Here is an 18,625-nt window from a genome sequence, read left to right on the forward strand (position 1 = left end):
TCAAATATGAAAATAACGAAATCCCCAACTCTCTCTGTGGGTCCTTGAGTTGCATAGAATTTCTAGGATCAAAACCAAAAGCAAATAAAATTTGATATGCAATGATGATCTAATGTATAACATTCCAAATTGAAAATTTGGGATGTTACAAACCTACCCCCCTTAAGATGAATCTCGCCCTCGAGATTCGGGTTGGCTAGAAAATAGGTGAGGGTGGTCCTTGAGTAAATCTTCCTCTCGTTCCCAGGTGGCTTCATCCTCCGTGTGGTGGCTCCACTGAACTTTGCAAAACTTGATAACCTTGCTGCGAGTGACTCGACTGGCAAACTCGAGAATCTTAATTGGTTTCTCCTCGTAGGTCAAATCATTATCCAACTGAATAGTTTCCAAAGGCACTGTATCTCTCAATGGTATGTCAGCCATCTCCGCGTGACATTTCTTTAACTGAGAAACATGGAACACATCATGAACTCCTGACAATCCTTCAGGCAATTTCAACTGGTAGGCTACTTCTCCCATACGCTCCAAAACTCGATATGGTCCTACAAATCGTGGCGCTAACTTCCCTTTAACTCCAAAACGCTTTGTTCCCTGAAGTGGAGATACTCGAAGATAAGCTCCATCTCCGACTTCGTAAACTGTCCCCTTGCATTTAGAATCTGCATAACTTTTCTGTCTGGACTGGGCTACCTTGAGCCTATCACGAATCAACTTCACCTTCTGTTCGGACTCTTTAATCAAGTCAGGTCCAAACAACTGGCGGTCTCCAACTTCGTCCCATGACAACGGTGTCCTGCACCTCCTTCCGTACAAGGCTTCGAAAGGGGGCCATCTTTAAACTGGTTTGACAACTGTTGTTGTAAGAGAACTCTGCATATGGCAAATTATCGTCCCAACTAGATCCATAATCTAGCGCACAAGCTCTCAGCATATCCTCCAAAATCTGATTGACTCTCTCGGTCTGTCCATCTGTCTGTGGATGAAAAGTTGTACTGAATTCTAGCCTGGTACCCAAAGTTTCGTGCAACTGCCTCTAGAACTTTGAGGTAAACTGGGTTCCTCTATCTGATACGATACTCCTTGGAACTCCATGCAGACATACGATCCTGGTCATGTATATCTTTGCCAACTTAGCATTGGTGTAAGTGGTCTTTACTAGGATGAAATGAGCTACTTTTGTCAATCGATCAACTACAACCCAAATCGAGTCATAGCCTGAATGAGTCCTGGGCAATCCCGTGATAAAATCCATGCCTAGCTTATCCCACTTCCATTCGGGTATCGGCAATGGTTGTAACAATCCTACTGGCTTCTGATGCTCTGCCTTTACTCTCTGACATACATCACAAACTGCTACATACTCCGCTATATCCTTCTTCATTCCGGTCCACCAGAAAATATCCTTCAAATCCAAATACATCTTGGTATTTCCTGGGTGAATCGAATACGGTGAGTCGTGTGCCTCTTGCAAAATCAACTTCCTGATCTCCGGGTCATTGGGCACGTAAACGCGGTCTTCAAACCATAGGGTATCATGTTCATCCTCACGAAATCCCTTAGCTTTTCCTTTGCTCAATTTCTCCTTAATAGCGGCAATCTCTTTGTCGGTCTTTTGAGCTTCTCTGATTTTATCCATCAAAGTTGACTGAATCTCCAATGCTGCTACATAACCTCTCGGAACTATTTCCAAACATAGTTCACGAAGATTATCTGCTAACTCCTTGGGTATTTCTCCCGTCATTAACGTATTGACATGGCTCTTACGGCTTAATGCGTTAGCTACTACGTTAGCCTTTCCGGGGTGATAATGCAATTTCATATCATAATCCTTGATAAGCTCCAACCATCTCCTTTGTCTGAGATTCAACTCCTTCTGTGTGAAAATGTACTTCAAACTCTTATGATCCGTGTACACCTCACAATGATTTCCAACGAGGAAATGTCTCCATGTTTTCAATGCATGCACTACGGCTGCTAACTCCAAATCATGCGTGGCATAATTCAACTCATGGGGCTTCAGTTGTATTGAGGCATATGAAACAACTCTCCCTTCCTGCATAAGCACTGCTCCAAGTCCTCGACGTGAAGCGTCGCAATACACCTCATAATCTTTGATTTGGTCTGGCAAAATCAACACTGTGAGGTAACCAAACGTTTCTTCAACTCCTAGAAACTAGCCTCACATTCCTCCGTCCATATGAACTTGGTGTCTTTCTTCAACAACTCGGTCATAGACTTCGCAATCTTTGAGAAATTCTCAATAAATCTCCGGTAGTATCCTGCGAGTCCAAGAAAACTCCGGATCTCTCCAACTGTGGTCGGTGCTTCCCATTTAGTCACGGTATCAACTTTAGCGGGATCTACTGCTATTCCTTCTCCGGATATAACGTGTCCGAGAAATCCTACTTCCTTCAACCAAAACTCACATTTGCTGAACTTGGCATATAATTGATGTTCTCTGAGCTTTCCAAGTACCAAACGCAAATGCTCCTTATGCTCCTCTTGATTCTTCGAATAAACCAGGATATCATCAATGAACACTACGACGAACTTATCCAAAAACTCCATAAAGACTTTGTTCATCATGTTCATAAAATAGGCAGGTGCGTTAGTCAGACCAAATGACATAACGGTATACTCGTACAGCCCATACCTGGTGGTAAAAGCTGTCTTCGGAATATCATGTTCTCGAATCTTCAACTGGTGGTATCCTGATCGCAGATCGATCTTGGAAAATACCTTAGCTCCTTGCAATCGATCAAACAGATCATTAATCATTGGTAGTGGGTACTTGTTCTTGATCGTTACTTCGTTCAATCCTCGATAATCAACAACCATCCTTAACGATCCATCCTTCTTCTCCACTAGAAGTACTGGCGATCCCCAAGGCGAAGAACTTGGGGGAATATATCCCTTATCCAGTAACTCCTTAATCTGCTTCTTAATTTCCACCAAATCCTTTGCTGGCATCCTATATGGTCTCTTTGATATTGGTCCTGTGCCTGGAAATAGCTCAATCAAAAACTCAATATCTCTATCCGGTGGCATGCCTGGCAACTCCTTTGGAAATACTTCAGGGAAATCCCTTACCACTGGTACTTCCTCTTGCACAACTCCTGTTAAGCAATTTACTTGAGTCCTCCTCGGCACATGTCGGGATACATACTTGATCCTTCTCCCTTCTGGTGTGGTAAGCAAAATTGACTTACTAGCACATTCAATATTCCCTTCATACTTTGATAACCAATCCATGCCTAATATCACATCCAATCCTTGAGATTCCAATACTATTAGGTCTGAGGGAAAAACATAGTTACCAATCCTTAATGGTAACCGATCACACCATAGACTAGCCACATACTCTGCTCCAGGCGAGGTTACTAACATGGGTGACCTAAGGGCTTGGGTTGATAGGTTGTACTTATCCACAAATCCCCTTGAGATGTATGAATGTGATGCACCAGTATCAAAAAGAACGAGTGCGGTAAATGAATTAACCAAAAGCTTACCTATTACTGCATCAGGCTGAGCTTCAACCTCCTCCACGCTAACGTGGTTCACCTGTCCCCTGTTGAAAGGGTTCGGCTTCTTCCCAGAACTTCCATTGCCATTTTGGCCTTCAGGACATTCATTTGCATAATGTCCGGTCTTCGAACACTTAAAGCAAGTGACTGGCTCAGGTCCTTCTTGGCTGGGGTTGATGGGTTGGTGCGATTCTGGCCGTTGCTTCCTCCATTCCCATTACCATTCTTGGTGCCATTGTGATTATGCGAGCTACCTCCTCCATGGGTATGCTGAAAATGTCCTCTCGGTCTAGGGGTAAAACATGGCTTCTGCTAAGCTCCTGAATTGTACTTCCCTTGTCCATACTTCCTCTTGCGATTCTCAATTTGCTTCTGCTTCCCTTCAATCATAAGAGCACGATCTACCAACTCCTGGTAGTTGTTGAAGGTTGCTACCATCAACTGCATGCTCAACTCATCATTCAGTCCTTCCAGAAACTTCTCCTGCTTAGCTGCATCCGTAGCAACGTCATCTGGGGCGTAACGTGCTAACTTACTAAAGTCCTCCACATACTGGCCAATTGTCCGTCCTCCTTGGCGTAAGTTGCGAAACTCACGCTTCTTCATGGCCATAGCTCCTGCTGAAACATGTGCAGTTTGAAAAGCCTACTGAAATTGGTCCCATGTGACATTGTCGACTGGGAAAGTGGCTGTGAAATTCTCCCACCATGATGCCGCGGGTCCTTCTAACTGATGTGCGGCAAACTTCACCTTCTCCGTATCTGTGCATCCTGTTGTGGTCAACTCCCTAGCTGTCTTGCGGAGCCAATCATCTGCTACTATCGGCTCGGTGCTACTGGAAAACACCGGCGGATTTAGCCTAAGAAAATGGGCTAAGTGGTCAACAGGTGGTGGTGGTGGTGGGTTGTTGTTGTTGTTCCCTTGATTCTGATTCTGGACTAGCAACTGCATCAATGTGTTCTGCTGCTGGATCAACTGGGTGAGCTTTGGTGGAAAGGCAAATCCGGGGTCACGTCTCAGAGGCATCTGAGGGTTTAGAAAAGATGAGATGTAAGAATAGAGGGGGTCTAAAGAGAAAACGCTACCCATATGCACATGAGGCAAAATCAAACAATTCACTTCATTCAATCAAACAAGGGCATACAATCGATCTATCTATCGCAAAAGTGCTCGGACTACTATATTTACATGGTGGACTACTACTACTGATGAGGTGGTCTACTAGAAATATTCTTCGGTTGCAGACTCCATGATATCTGCTCCAGCTTCATCAACATAGTCATCATCGCTACTATCTTGTTCCGAGTCGGTGCCGTCGATGATGATGTAGTCTTCCGGGCTAATCTCCTTGGGTTCTTCGTCTTCCTCTACTGGCGTAGGGGCTCCCATAAATATTCCAATCTTCTTGATCAGGTCGTCATTCTTTTCCACCAATACTTCAATTTCCTCTTCATAACCTTCACGTGTAGCCTTGAGTTCTTCCTCCAGTTCCTTAATTCTAGTCTTAGCCTTCTTCAGATCTATCATGTCGGCGCACATCTGGTTCTCCTATCGTAGAATGTGCTGGTTTAGCTCTTGGATAAAAGCTGCAATTGATCTATCCTTCCTGGTGCCGATCATCTCCCAGTGCTCATCTCGGCGCCCACAAATCTGGTAGATAGTATCCTTGAGATCATTGCAGTAGACTTCTCCAATGCGTCCCATGGCGATGTGAGCTGCCATGCTCTGTCCTAGACTCCAAGTTGGTGCATCAAAAGAAAACTCTATGGGCTCAGTGACTGGCATGAACGTCCTTCCTGGAACTTGAACTTGAATCATCCAGCGCTCTTCTTCAGGTAAAGTGGCGTTGTAGGTTCCGGTGAAGCTTGGTACTCCTATGTTTAGGTATCTAGTGACTTCCATCAAGTGACGTCCAAAGGGTGTATCTTCATCCAGTTGTGTGAACTTGTTCCTTGCATCCATCCTAAAGAGTAGAAAAGATGAGAGGTCAAAAGAGAAGAGAGTGAATAGTGATCTAGGTCTTTTAGCTTAGTGGTTGTGTCCTACAGTCAGCATGTGCTCTGATACCATCTCTGTAGCGACCAGACCTCAAACAGTCTGATCTTTGTGCTCCGGTGTCATCCCTGGATCAGTAATGCTGACACCACACGGTACTCGGAGGATTTATAGCAGAGTAGCAATCACACACTTATTACATTGAGTGTCTCAAAAGAGAACTTATTACAATAAATATGGCTTAAGGCCATCTAATAACGATAACAACGGAAGGCTTGGAAGATAAGTGAGTCCATCAACTCCAACGGCATCACTGAGTATAGAACCACGACCTAAAAACTCCTTAATCGTCGTCTGAAAAGTCTGCAACATTAACGTTGCAGCCCGAAACGGGTCAGCACATGGAATATGCTGGCAATGTAACACATAGAGAGTAATGGAACGAAACAGCTATTACTATATGCATATTTGGCTGGTGGAAAGCTCTATGGTTACAGTTTTGCGTAAAGCCAATTTTTCCCTACTTCAAAGGAATAAATTTATTTAACTATCAAGGTGGTTGTTAAACATTGAGAATGGTTGACACCATTCTCAATCCCAATTAAGCATTATTAAACAAAACCCAACAAAGTTAATTTAGAGTAACATGTTGAGATTCACATGATAATCCAGGTACTAGATACTCAAGATGTCCATAACTGGGGACATGGCTAACCATGATTAGTTTATTACACTCTGCAGAGGTTTGCGCACTTTTCCCCACAAGACTCGATCGCCTCCGTTTGGTTTCTCGCACTACATGGTGTTTGAGAAGACGGATGACCGAGACATAGTCTTTCAGAAGTGCTAGCACCTTACGATCGGGTAGACCGTACCACCTACATCCCCTACATCTGCTAGTCTACCAATGTAAGAGTTCGCACGACTTAGTCCACTATGCTAGAGCCCATAATAGCTTGTGGCTGCACACAGAAGTTTCTAGTATGAATAGTCTCATGATCCCTTTGAGCCTGGGTGGCGGTCCAAAAGAAAACAGGCAAGTCCTGGAATATCCAGGTGCCTCAGTCCACCCAGATGTGTGTTTAAGTTGCCACCTTAGATAAACCATTAATTAACAAAACTCACATCTGTCATGGATATCACTCACCCAATCCACGTCTACTAGCATAGCATGGCATAATAAGCAAACATAGAAGTAACTCCCCAAAGGTTTGATAATAATCAGGTAATAGGTACTACCTCAACTACTTCCCATCCCACAATTTAATTAGATCCTATTCATGCAATGTGTGAGGGTTGATCTAATGCAATAAAACTGGGTAGTAAAAAAGGTATGATCAAAGTGTTACTTGCCTTGCTGATGATCCACGAAACCTAGAGATTCGAAGTAACAAGCGGCGCACTCCGGGTATTCTATCGCAGACAAACAAACAAGCATACAATAAGTACTCATCTAATGCACAGGTAAAACTCAAATAAGAGATCTAACCAGAAGGTTCAACTTAAGAACTCCGGTTGGCAAAAAGAATCAAATCGAACGAAACAACGAAAGTCAAACGGCGAAAGAAAACAACTTTGTTCTACTAATCTGGATCTAGGGCAAATTTTACAATAGCAAAATCTTGTTTGAGTTGGTTAAACGGATAGAGGGTTTCGAGACGAAACTCTAGGCGCTTGATTTTCTCACCGAACGTGATCCAGGAGACTTGGACCCTACTCCAAGGAGTCAAAGAGGCGGTCATGAGGGTGGGGGTGCCCCCCTAAGGCGCGCCCCGCTGCCTCGTGGGCCCCTCGGTGCTCCACCGACGTACTCCTTCCTCCTATATCTACCTACGTACCCCCAAACGATCAGAACATGAGCCAAAAACCACATTCCATCGCCGCAACTTTCTGTATCCACGAGATCCCATCTTGGGGCCTATTCCGGAGCTCCGCCGGAGAGGGCCGTCATCACGGAGGGCTTCTACATCATCATAGCCTCTCCGATGAAGTGTGAGTAGTTTACCTCAGACCTTCGGGTCCATAGTTAGTAGCTAGATGGCTTCTTCTCTCTTTTTGGATCTCAATACAAACTTCTCCCCCTCTCTTGTGGAGATCTATTCGATGTAATCTTCTTTTTGCGGTGTGTTTGTTGAGATCGATGAATTGTGGGTTTATGATCAAGTCTATCTATGAATAATATTTGAATCTTCTCTGAATTCTTTTATGTATGATTGGTTATCTTTGCAAGTCTCTTCAAATTATCCGTTTGGTTTGGCCAACTAGATTGGTAGTTCTTGCCATGGGAGAAGTTCTTAGCTTTGGGTTCGATCTTGCGGTGTCCTTTCCCAGTGATAGAAGGGGCAGCAAGGCACGTATTGCATCGTTTCCATCGAGGATAACAAGATGGGGTTTATTTCATATTGCATGAATTTATCTCTCTACATCATGTCGTCTTGCTTAAAGCGTTACTCTGTTTTTAACTTAATACTCTAGATGCATGCTGGATAGCGGTCGGTGAGTGGAGTAATGGTAGTAGATGCAGAATCATTTCGGTCTACTTGTCACGGGCGTGATGCCTATATACATGATCATTCCTAGATATTCTCATAACTATGCTGAATTGCTCAATAGTAATTTTTCACCCACCGTAGAATACTTATGCTCTTGAGAGAAGCCACTAGTGAAACCTATGGCCCCCGGGTCTATTCTCATCATATCAATCTCCATCACTTTAATCTTGCTTTGCTTTTTTACTTTGCCTTTTTCTTTTCACTTTGCATCTCTATACCAAAAATACCAAAAATATTATATCTATCAGATCTCATTCTCATAAGTGACCGTGAAGGGATTGACAACCCCTAATCGCGTTGGTTGCGAGTAGCTATCGTTTTGTGCAGGTACGAGGGACTTGAGCGTGGCCTCCTACTGGATTGATACCTTGGTTCTCAAAAACTGAGGGAAATACTTACGCCACTCTGCTGCATCATCCCTTCCTCTTCGGGGAAATCCAATGCAAGCTCAAGAGGTAGCAAGAAGAATTTCTGGCGCCGTTGCCGGGGAGTCTACGCAAAGGTCAACATACCAAGTACCCATCACAATCCCTATCTCTCGCATTACATTATTTGCCATTTGCCTCTCGTTTTCCTCTCCCCCACTTCACCCTTGCCATTTTATTCGCCCTCTCTCTCTCTCTATCCTCCTTCTCCTCCCTCTCTCTTTGCCTCTTTTGCCCGTTTGCTCTTGTTTGCTCGTGTGCTAGTTTGCTTGTTTGTCGCGATGGCTCAAGATACTACCAAATTGTGTGACTTCACCAATACCAGTAATAATGATTTCCTTAGCACTCTGATTGCTCCTCTTGCCAATACCGAATCTTGTGAAATCAATACTGCTTTGTTGAATCTTGTTATGAAAGATCAATTCGCCGGCCTTCCTAGTGAAGATGCCGCCACTCATCTGAATAGCTTCGTTGATTTATGTGATATGCAAAAGAAAAAAGATGTCGATAATGATGTTGTTAAATTGAAGCTATTTCCTTTTTCTCTTAGAGATCGTGCTAAAGCTTGGTTTTTGTCTTTGCCTAAAAATAGTATTGATTCTTGGAACAAGTGCAAAGATGCTTTTATCTCTAAGTATTTCCCTCCTGCTAAGATCATCTCTCTTAGAAACGATATTATGATCTTTAAACAACTTGATCATGAACATGTTGCACAAGCTTGGGAGAGAATGAAATTAATGATACGTAATTGCCCTACTCATGGTTTGAATTTGTGGATCATTATACAAATTTTTTATGCCGGATTGAATTTTGCTTCTAGAAATCTTTTGGATTCGGCCACGGGAGGCACTTTTATGGAAATCACTTTAGGAGATGCTACTAAACTCTTGGATAATATTATGGTTAATTATTCTCAATGGCATACTAAAAGATCTTCTAATAAAAAAGTGCATGTGATAGAAGAAATCAATGTTTTGAGTGGAAAGATGGATGAACTTACGAAATTATTTGCTACAAAAGTGTTTCTTCTGATCCTAATGATATGCCTTTGTCTACTTTGATTGAGAATAACAATGAATCTATGGATGTGAATTTTGTTGGTAGGAATAATTTTGGTAACAACGCTTATAGAGGGAATTTTAATCCTAGGCCATATCCTAGTAATCCTTCTAATAATTATGGGACTTCCTACAGCAACTCTTATGGAAATTATAATAAGATGCCCTCTAAATTTGAGAATAGTGTTAAAGAGTTTATGAGTTCACAAAAGAATTTTAATGCTTTGCTTGAAGAGAAATTGCTTAAAGTTGATGATTTGGCTAGGAACGTTGATAGAATTTCTCTTGAGATTGATTCTTTAAAGCTTAGATCTATTCCTCCTAAGCATGATATCAATGAGTCTCTCAAAGCCATGAGAATTTCCATTGATGAGTGCAAGGAAAGAACCGCTAGGATGCGTGCTTCCAAAGATGCCTTTATTAGAGTGTGTTCTTCAAATTCCTATGAAAATCAAGATGAAGATCTAAAAGTTATTGATATGTCTCCTATTAAATCTTTGTTTTGCAATATGAATCTTGATTAAACTGAATATGATCTTCCTTTACCTATAGGGCGTTCTAAATATTCGGAGTATTTAGATCTTTATGATGAAATTGATGAAAGTGGGATTGAAAGAAATAAAAATCTAGATGTTGCTAAACCCACTATATTGGATTTCAAGGAATTTAATTATGAAAGTTGCTCTTCAATTGATTGTATTTCCTTGTTGCAATCCGTGCTAAATTCTCCACATGCTTATAGTCAAAAGAAAGCCTTCACCGAACATATTGTTGATGCCTTGATGCAATCTTATGAAGAAAAACTTGAGTTGAAAGTTTCTATCCCTAGAAAACTCTATGATGAGTGGGAACCAACTATTAAAATTAAAATTAAAGATCATGAGTTTTATGTCTTGTGTGATTTGGGTGCTAGTGTCTCTACTATTCCCAAGACTTTGTGTGATTTGCTAGATTTCCGTAATTTTGATGATTGCTCTCTAAACTTGCATCTTGCGGATTCTACTATTAAGAAACCTATGGGAAGGATTAATGATGTTCTTATTGTTGCAAATAGGAATTATGTGCCCGTAGATTTCATTGTTCTTGATATAGATTGCAATCCTTCTTGCCCTATTATTCTTGGTAGACCTTTCCTTAGAACGGTTGGTGCGAATATTGATATGAAGGAAGGGAATATTAGATTTCAATTTCCATTAAAAAGGGCATGGAACACTTTCCAATAAAGAAAATAAAATTTCCATATGGAACTATCATGAGAGTCACTTATGGATTGCCTACCAAAGATGGCAATACCTAGATCTATCCTCGCTTTTATGCCTGGCTAGGGGCGTTAAACGATAGCGCTTGTTGGGAGGCAACCCAATTTTATTTTTATTCCTTGCTTTTTGCTCCTGTTTAGTAATAAATAAATTATTTAGCCTCTGTTTTGGTTGTGTTTTTTGTGTTTAATTAGTTTTTGTGCCAAGTAGAACCATTGGGAAGACTTGGGGAAAGTCTTGTTGAACTCGCTGTAAAAACAGAAACTTTAGGGCTCACGAGAACTACTGTCATTTTTATTTGGAGAGTGATATTTAGTTAATTCTTTTTGCATATGATTAATAGATAAATTCCTCACGTCCAAAAATTTATTTTAGAATTTTTCGGGTTCCATATCTTGTTCTAGCTACAGATTACTACAGACTGTTCTGTTTTTGACAGATTCTGTTTTTCGTGTGTTGTTTGCTTATTTTGATGAATCTATGGCTAGTAAAATAGTTTATAATCCATAGAGAAGTTGGAATACATTAGGTTTAAAACCAATATAAATAAATAATGATTTAATTACAGTACCTTGAAGTGGTATTTTGTTTTCTTTCGCTAACGGAGCTCACGAGTTTTCTACTTTAAGTTTTGTGTTGTGAAGTTTTCATGTTTTGGGTGAATTCTTTTGATGGATTATGGAACAAGGAGTGGAAAGAGCATAAGCTTGGGGATGCCCATGGCACCCCCAAGATAATCCAAGGACACCAAAAAGTCAAAGCTTGGGGATGCCCCGGAAGGCATCCCCTCTTTCGTCCACTTCCATCGGTAATTTACTTGGAGCTATATTTTTATTCACCAACATGATATGTGTTTTGCTTGGAGCGTCTTATATTATTTGTGTCTTTGTGTTTTAGTATGCCACAATCATCCTTGCTGTACACACCTTTTGAGAGAGCCATACATGAATTAAAATTTGATAGAATACTCTATGTGCTTCACTTATATCTTTTGAGCTATGTAGTTTTGCTCTATGTGCTTCACTTATATCTTTTGAGCGTTATAATTTTGCTCTACGTGCTTCACTTAGATATTTTAGAGCACGGTGGTGGATTCATTTTAAAGAAACTATTGATCTCTCATGCTTCACTTAAATTATTTTGAGAGTCTCTTAATAGCATGGTAATTTTCTTAATAATAATATGCTTGGTATTCAAGATTTGTGAAACTTTCTTTTGAGTGTGTTGAATACTAAGAAAAGATTGAAGCATGATAATTGTTTTGAGATATGGAGGTGATAATATTAGAGTCATGCTAGTTGAGTAGTTGTGAATTTAAAGAATACTTGTGTTAAAGTTTGTGATTCCCGTAGCATGCACGTATGGTGAACCGTTATGTGATGAAGTCGGAGCATGATTTATTTATTGATTGTCTTCCTTATGAGTGGTTGTCGGGGACGAGCGATGGTCTTTTCCTACCAATCTATCCCCTTAGGAGCATGCGCATAATACTTTGCTTTGATAACTTCTAGATTTTTGCAATAAGTATATGAGTTCTTTATGACTAATGTTGAGTCCATGGATTATACGCACTCTCACCCTTCCACCTTTGCTAGCCTCTCTAATACCGCGCACCTTTCGCCGGTATCATACACCCACCATATACCTTCCTCAAAACAGCCACCATACCTACCTATTATGGCATTTCCATAGCCATTCCGAGATATATTGCCATGCAACTTTCCACCGTTCCGTTTATTATGACGCACTCCATCATTGTCATATTGCATATCCCGGTACACCACCGGAGGCATTCATATAGATTCATATTTTGTTCTAAGTATCGAGTTGTAATTGTTGAGTTGTAAGAAAAATAAAAGTGTGATGATCATCATTATTAGAGCATTGTCCCAGTGAGCAAAGGATGATGGAGACTATGATTCCCCCACAAGTCGGGATGAGACTCCGGACAAAAATAAATAAAAGAGGCCAAAGAAGCCCAAAAGAGAGAGAGAGAGAGAGAGAGAGAGAGAGAGCGAGAGAAAGAAAGAAAAGAGGCCAAAAAAAGAGAAAAGGCCCAAATAAAAAAATGAGAGAAAAAGAGAGAAGGGACAATGTTACTATCCTTTTACCACACTTGTGCTTCAAAGTAGCACCATGATCTTCATAGTAGAGAGTCTCTCATGTTATCACTTACATATACTAGTGGGAATTTTACATTATAAAACTTGGCTTGTATATTCCAATGATGGGCTTCCTCAAAATGACCTAGGTCTTCGTGAGCAAGCAAGTTGGATGCACACCCACTTAGTTTCTTTTTTGAGCTTTCATATACTTATAGCTCTAGTGCATCCGTTGCATGGCAATCCCTACTCACTCACATTGATATCTATTGATGGGCATCTCCATAGCCTGTTGATACGCCTAGTTGATGTGAGACTATCTTCTCCTTTTTGTCTTCTCCACAACCACCATTCTATTCCACCTATAGTGCTATATCCATGGCTCACGCTCATGTATTGCGTGAAGATTGAAAAAGTTTTGAAAAGGTTAGAGTATGAAACAATTGCTTGGCTTGTCATCGGGGTTGTGCATGATTTAAATACTTTGTGTGGTGAAGATAGAGCATAGCCAGAATATATGATTTTGTAGGGATAACTTTCTTTGGCCATGTTATTTTGAGAAGACATAATTTCTTTGTTAGTATGCTTGAAGTATTATTATTTTTATATCAATATAAACTTTTGTCTTGAATCTTTCGAATCTGAATATTCATATCACAATCTTGAATATTTCAAATCTGAATATTCATATCACAATTAAGAAGATTTGCATTGAAATTATGCCAAGTAGCACTCCGCATCAAAAATTCTCTTTTTATCATTTACCTACTCAAGGACGAGCAGGAATTAAGCTTGGGGATGCCTGATACGTCTCCAACATATCTATAATTTTTGATTGCTCCATGCTATATTATCTACTGTTTTGGACTATATTGGTCTTTATTTTCCACTTTTATATTATTTTTGGGACTAACCTATTAACCGGAGGCCCAGCCCAGAATTGTTGTTTTTTGCCTATTTCAGTATTTCAGAGAAACAGAATATCAAACGGAGTCCAAATGGAATAAAACCTTCGGGAACATGATTTTCTCACCGAACGTGGTCCAGGAGACTTGGACCCTACTCCAAGGAGTCAAAGAGGCGGTCATGAGGGTGGGGGCGCCCCCCTAAGGCGCGCCCCGCTGCCTCGTGGGCCCCTCGGTGCTCCACCGACGTACTCCTTCCTCCTATATATACCTACGTACCCCCAAACGATCAGAACAGGAGCCAAAAACCTAATTCCACCGCCGCAACTTTCTGTATCCACGTGATCCCATCTTGGGGCCTGTTCCGGAGCTCCGCCGGAGAGGGCCGTCATCACGGAGGGCTTCTACATCATCATAGCCTCTCCGATGAAGTGTGAGTAGTTTACCTCAGACCTTCGGGTCCATAGTTAGTAGCTAGATGGCTTCTTCTCTCTTTTTGGATCTCAATACAAAGTTCTCCCCCTCTCTTGTGGAGATCTATTCGATGTAATCTTCTTTTTGCGGTGTGTTTGTTGAGACTGATGAATTGTGGGTTTATGATCAAGTCTATCTATGAATAATATTTGAATCTTCTCTGAATTCTTTTATGTATGATTGGTTATCTTTGCAAGTCTCTTCGAATTATCCGTTTGGTTTGGCCAACTAGATTGGTAGTTCTTGCCATGGGAGAAGTGCTTAGCTTTGGGTTCGATCTTGCGGTGTCCTTTCCCAGTGATAGAAGGGGCAGCAAGGCACGTATTGCATCGTTGCCATCGAGGATAACAAGATGGGGTTTATTTCATATTGCATGAATTTATATCTCTACATCATGTCATCTTGCTTAAAGTGTTACTCTGTTTTCAACTTAATACTCTAGATGCATGCTGGATAGCAGTCGATGAGTGGAGTAATAGTAGTAGATGCAGAATCCTTTCGGTCTACTTGTCACGGACGTGATGCCTATATACATGATCATGCCTAGATATTCTCATAATTATGCTCAATTCTGCTAATTGCTCAACAGTAATTTGTTCACCCACCGTAGAATACTTATGCTCTTGAGAGAAGCCACTAGTGAAACCTATGGCCCCCGGGTCTATTCTCATCATATCAATCTCCATCACTTTAATCTTGCTTTGCTTTTTTACTTTGCCTTTTTCTTTTCACTTTGCATCTCTATACCAAGAATATTATATCTATCAGATCTCATTCTCGTAAGTGACCGTGAAGGGATTGACAACCCCTAATCGCATTGGTTGTGAGTAGCTATCGTTTTGTGTAGGTACGAGGGACTTGAGCGTGGCCTCCTACTGGGTTGATACCTTGGTTCTCAAAAACTGAGGGAAATACTTACGCTACTCTACTGCATCATCCCTTCCTCTTCGGGGAAATCCAACGCAAGCTCAAGAGGTAGCACTTGCCCATGATTTTCTTTTTTCTTATCAGCCTCTCAATTTATGTTTTTTGTGCACGATTAGTTTTGTGACAGTGGGATAGCAAATTAAGGTGTTTTTGATCCATGGTTAAAAACGCGGATGGCAACTTCTGTCATTGAAAAAGTTGCCATGGCAAAATAAAATAAAATTTGTGCCGCTATAATGGCAAAATAAGATGCATTGGCCATGTTAAATTTTTTGAAGGACATCTTTGGTGTCACTAAAATAGCCATGCCAAATTTAGTTTTGTCTCACTAGGACGGCAAATTAAGATGTTTTGGTCCGTGGTTAATTTCGCTGATGGCATTTTTTGTGCCAATGCAAAAGTTGCCATGGCAATTTTAGTTTTGTGTCACTAGGATGGCAGATTAAGATGTTTTTGCTCCATGGTTAGTTTGTTGGTGTCAATTTTTTCTAGGCTGGCAATTTAAAACTTCCATGGTAATATATATATATATATATTGTATGTAGTTGCCATGGCACAATAATAATTTTAGTTGTGTTTATTTGCCTAGTTACCATGGCATAATAGTAATTTTAGATGTGTTTTTATATAGTTGTCATGGCATAATAGTAATTTGAGTTGGGTTTTTTATCCAGTTGCCATTACTCTTGGAAATAACCTTTCTAAATTTCATAGCTTTGCAACCTTTTTTTGACAATCGATTTCTTGTATATAAAGCATGGCAATTTTTACCGATATCAGGAAAATGTACGCTCAGATGGTTAGATTCTTGTCATGGAACCCGCTCGCCAGGGTTCAAGTCCTAGAGTTGGCATAGGTGCTCGCATATTCCTGCATTTATTTCAGATACCGGCTTAGTATTTCGAAGGTGCTCATACGGCTAGAGTGTGCGTACGTGGGTTCAAAAAGATGAGTGTATGTTGTGTATGTGGATATCTATGATTGTACCATGTTCAAAAAATAAAAATGGCATGGCAATTTTTCATGTGTGATTGCATGTTATGATAAAAAATATAGAGCATGGACATTTTATTTTTAAGAGCATGGCATTTTTATTTTTAATGTCATGCAAATTTTATTATTTTGACCATGGTAATTTTCTTTTGCTTTTTAACATTTTAAGTTTGAATCATTCTCATAAAACCTAGAACTTGTTGCCATGGCAACAATTTTTTTGTCGTCACAGTGACTTAAATTATACAACCATGACATGTTAAAATATATTTGTTTTGTTCTATATTTTTAGTGTACCATGTACCATGCAACTTTATGTTCACCATTTTTTAGTTAACTAGATGATACCCTACACGTTGCCGCAGAAATCAGTTGCAATGTATTTCCATGAGATTTGATTGTGTGAAATATAAATATTTAGATTAATAACACCTGAACCAAAATTCAAAATAAAAATGACTTATGGAGACTATCTATTGGATATAAGTAGAACATAATAGAACTAGTAAGCTTGCATGTGAAAATTCACGTATGTAGAAAAAAAATCAATCGTAGTAGCCAAAATTATTACCAACGAATTTGCAATTCAAGTTAAGTTTCAAAAAATCTAGTATAATTAAGAAAAATTACTTTGTGATGTACCTAAGTATTTATGTACAAAGTCAGGGAATTTAAATTCACAGCTTCATTCTCTTTGAGTTGTAGTTGGTCGTTCTTCAAACTTATGAATACCAATGAGCTACGTATACATACCTTTACACCTTTTTCTCTCTCTAAGTCCCATTGATGGAACAATGTAACATAAAACACATCGATCCTTTTGATTAAATCAATGTGTCTAGAAGCATATATATGCCAGTGGGTTAAAATGCGCATTACCATATCCTTAATATCATCATAAGTAACATGAGTACAAAAATAATATAAGCTTAAATGAACTTGTACATAATGAAAAGGCAAGGAGATATGCCATGTCCAGTTGTCCACAAGGATCAACATGCTCATTGGGGAAAAAAGAAAAAAGAAACTCACTCTGTCCTTTACAAAAAAAGTCATGCCACCTGGGATACAACACCGTTAATATTTCCTCCTCAAGCATATCACTATTAGGGAAAAGCCTAGCAGTATCGCTGGTTTTTGGCCTAGCAGTAGCGCGGGTGACCGCGCTACTGCTATGGCGCTACGGCTATAGGTTAGCAGTAGCGTTGGTTTACCCGCGCTACTGCTATAGCTACTTAGTAGTAGCGCTTCTTGAAAAAGGCGCTACTGGTAATTACTAGTAGCGCGTCTCTCTGCCCGCGCTACTACTATTATTCCGTATTCTATTTCTTTTTATTTTATGTCATATTTATACATCATTATACAAGTTTTCATGCAGTAGCAATTTAGAGATTGTTTTTACATCATAATGAGTTATTGAATCACTGGGTAAAAGAACTGTGGATTAGTTTCAAGTGGATGGATCCTAAGTGACCGATCACTTAGGATCCATCCACTTGAAACTAATCTGCGGTTCTTTCACCCAATGATATAATAACTCATCATCATCATCATATCATTAATAACTTATCATCATAATACATCATTGTGACATAACAACTCCTCGATCATCATTTTCATCCATGAGACATCATATAACAACTTGGTCACTAGTCATAATCACAACTCGTCCTCCTCCTCATCATCAACTCTAACACATTGTAGCACATAATAACACATTGTACCTAGGACCTACTCCTATCTCATAGGACCTACTACCCTCTCTAAGGTAAAATGGCATAAAACAAGATAGGGCCTGACTCTCCATTATGGAGAATGGAGACTATCATGTCTCCAATTCTTGTGCTTCGCACAATGTTGGTTCCAAGTAGCTCCGTACGATTGTCCATACATTTTTTCCATGCTTTGGTTTGAAGGAAATATGCCCTAGAGGAAATAATAAAGTTGTTATTTATCATTCCTTATATCATGATAAATGTTTATTATTCATGCTAGAATTGTATTAACCGGAAACTTAGTACATGTGTGAATACATAGACAAACAGAGTGTCCCTAGTATGCCTCTACTGGACTAGCTCGTTAATCAAAGATGGTTAAGTTTCATAGCCATAGACATGTGTTGTCATTTGATGAATCGGATCACATCATTAGAGAATGATGTGATGGACTAGACCCATCCGTTAGCTTAGCACTATGATCGTTTAGTTTATTGCTATTGCTTTCTCCATTACTTATACATGTTCCTATGACTATGAGATTATGCAACTCCCGAATACCAGAGGAACACTTAGTGTGCTATCAAACGTCACAACGTAACTGGGTGATTATAAAGATGCTCTACAGGTGTCTCCGATGGTGTTTGTTGAGTTGGCATAGATCGAGATTAGGATTTGTCACTCCGGTTGTCGGAG

The sequence above is a fragment of the Triticum dicoccoides genome, chromosome 3A (genome assembly GCF_002162155.2).
Source record: "Triticum dicoccoides isolate Atlit2015 ecotype Zavitan chromosome 3A, WEW_v2.0, whole genome shotgun sequence".
In the NCBI taxonomy this organism is placed as follows: Eukaryota; Viridiplantae; Streptophyta; class Magnoliopsida; order Poales; family Poaceae; genus Triticum; species Triticum dicoccoides.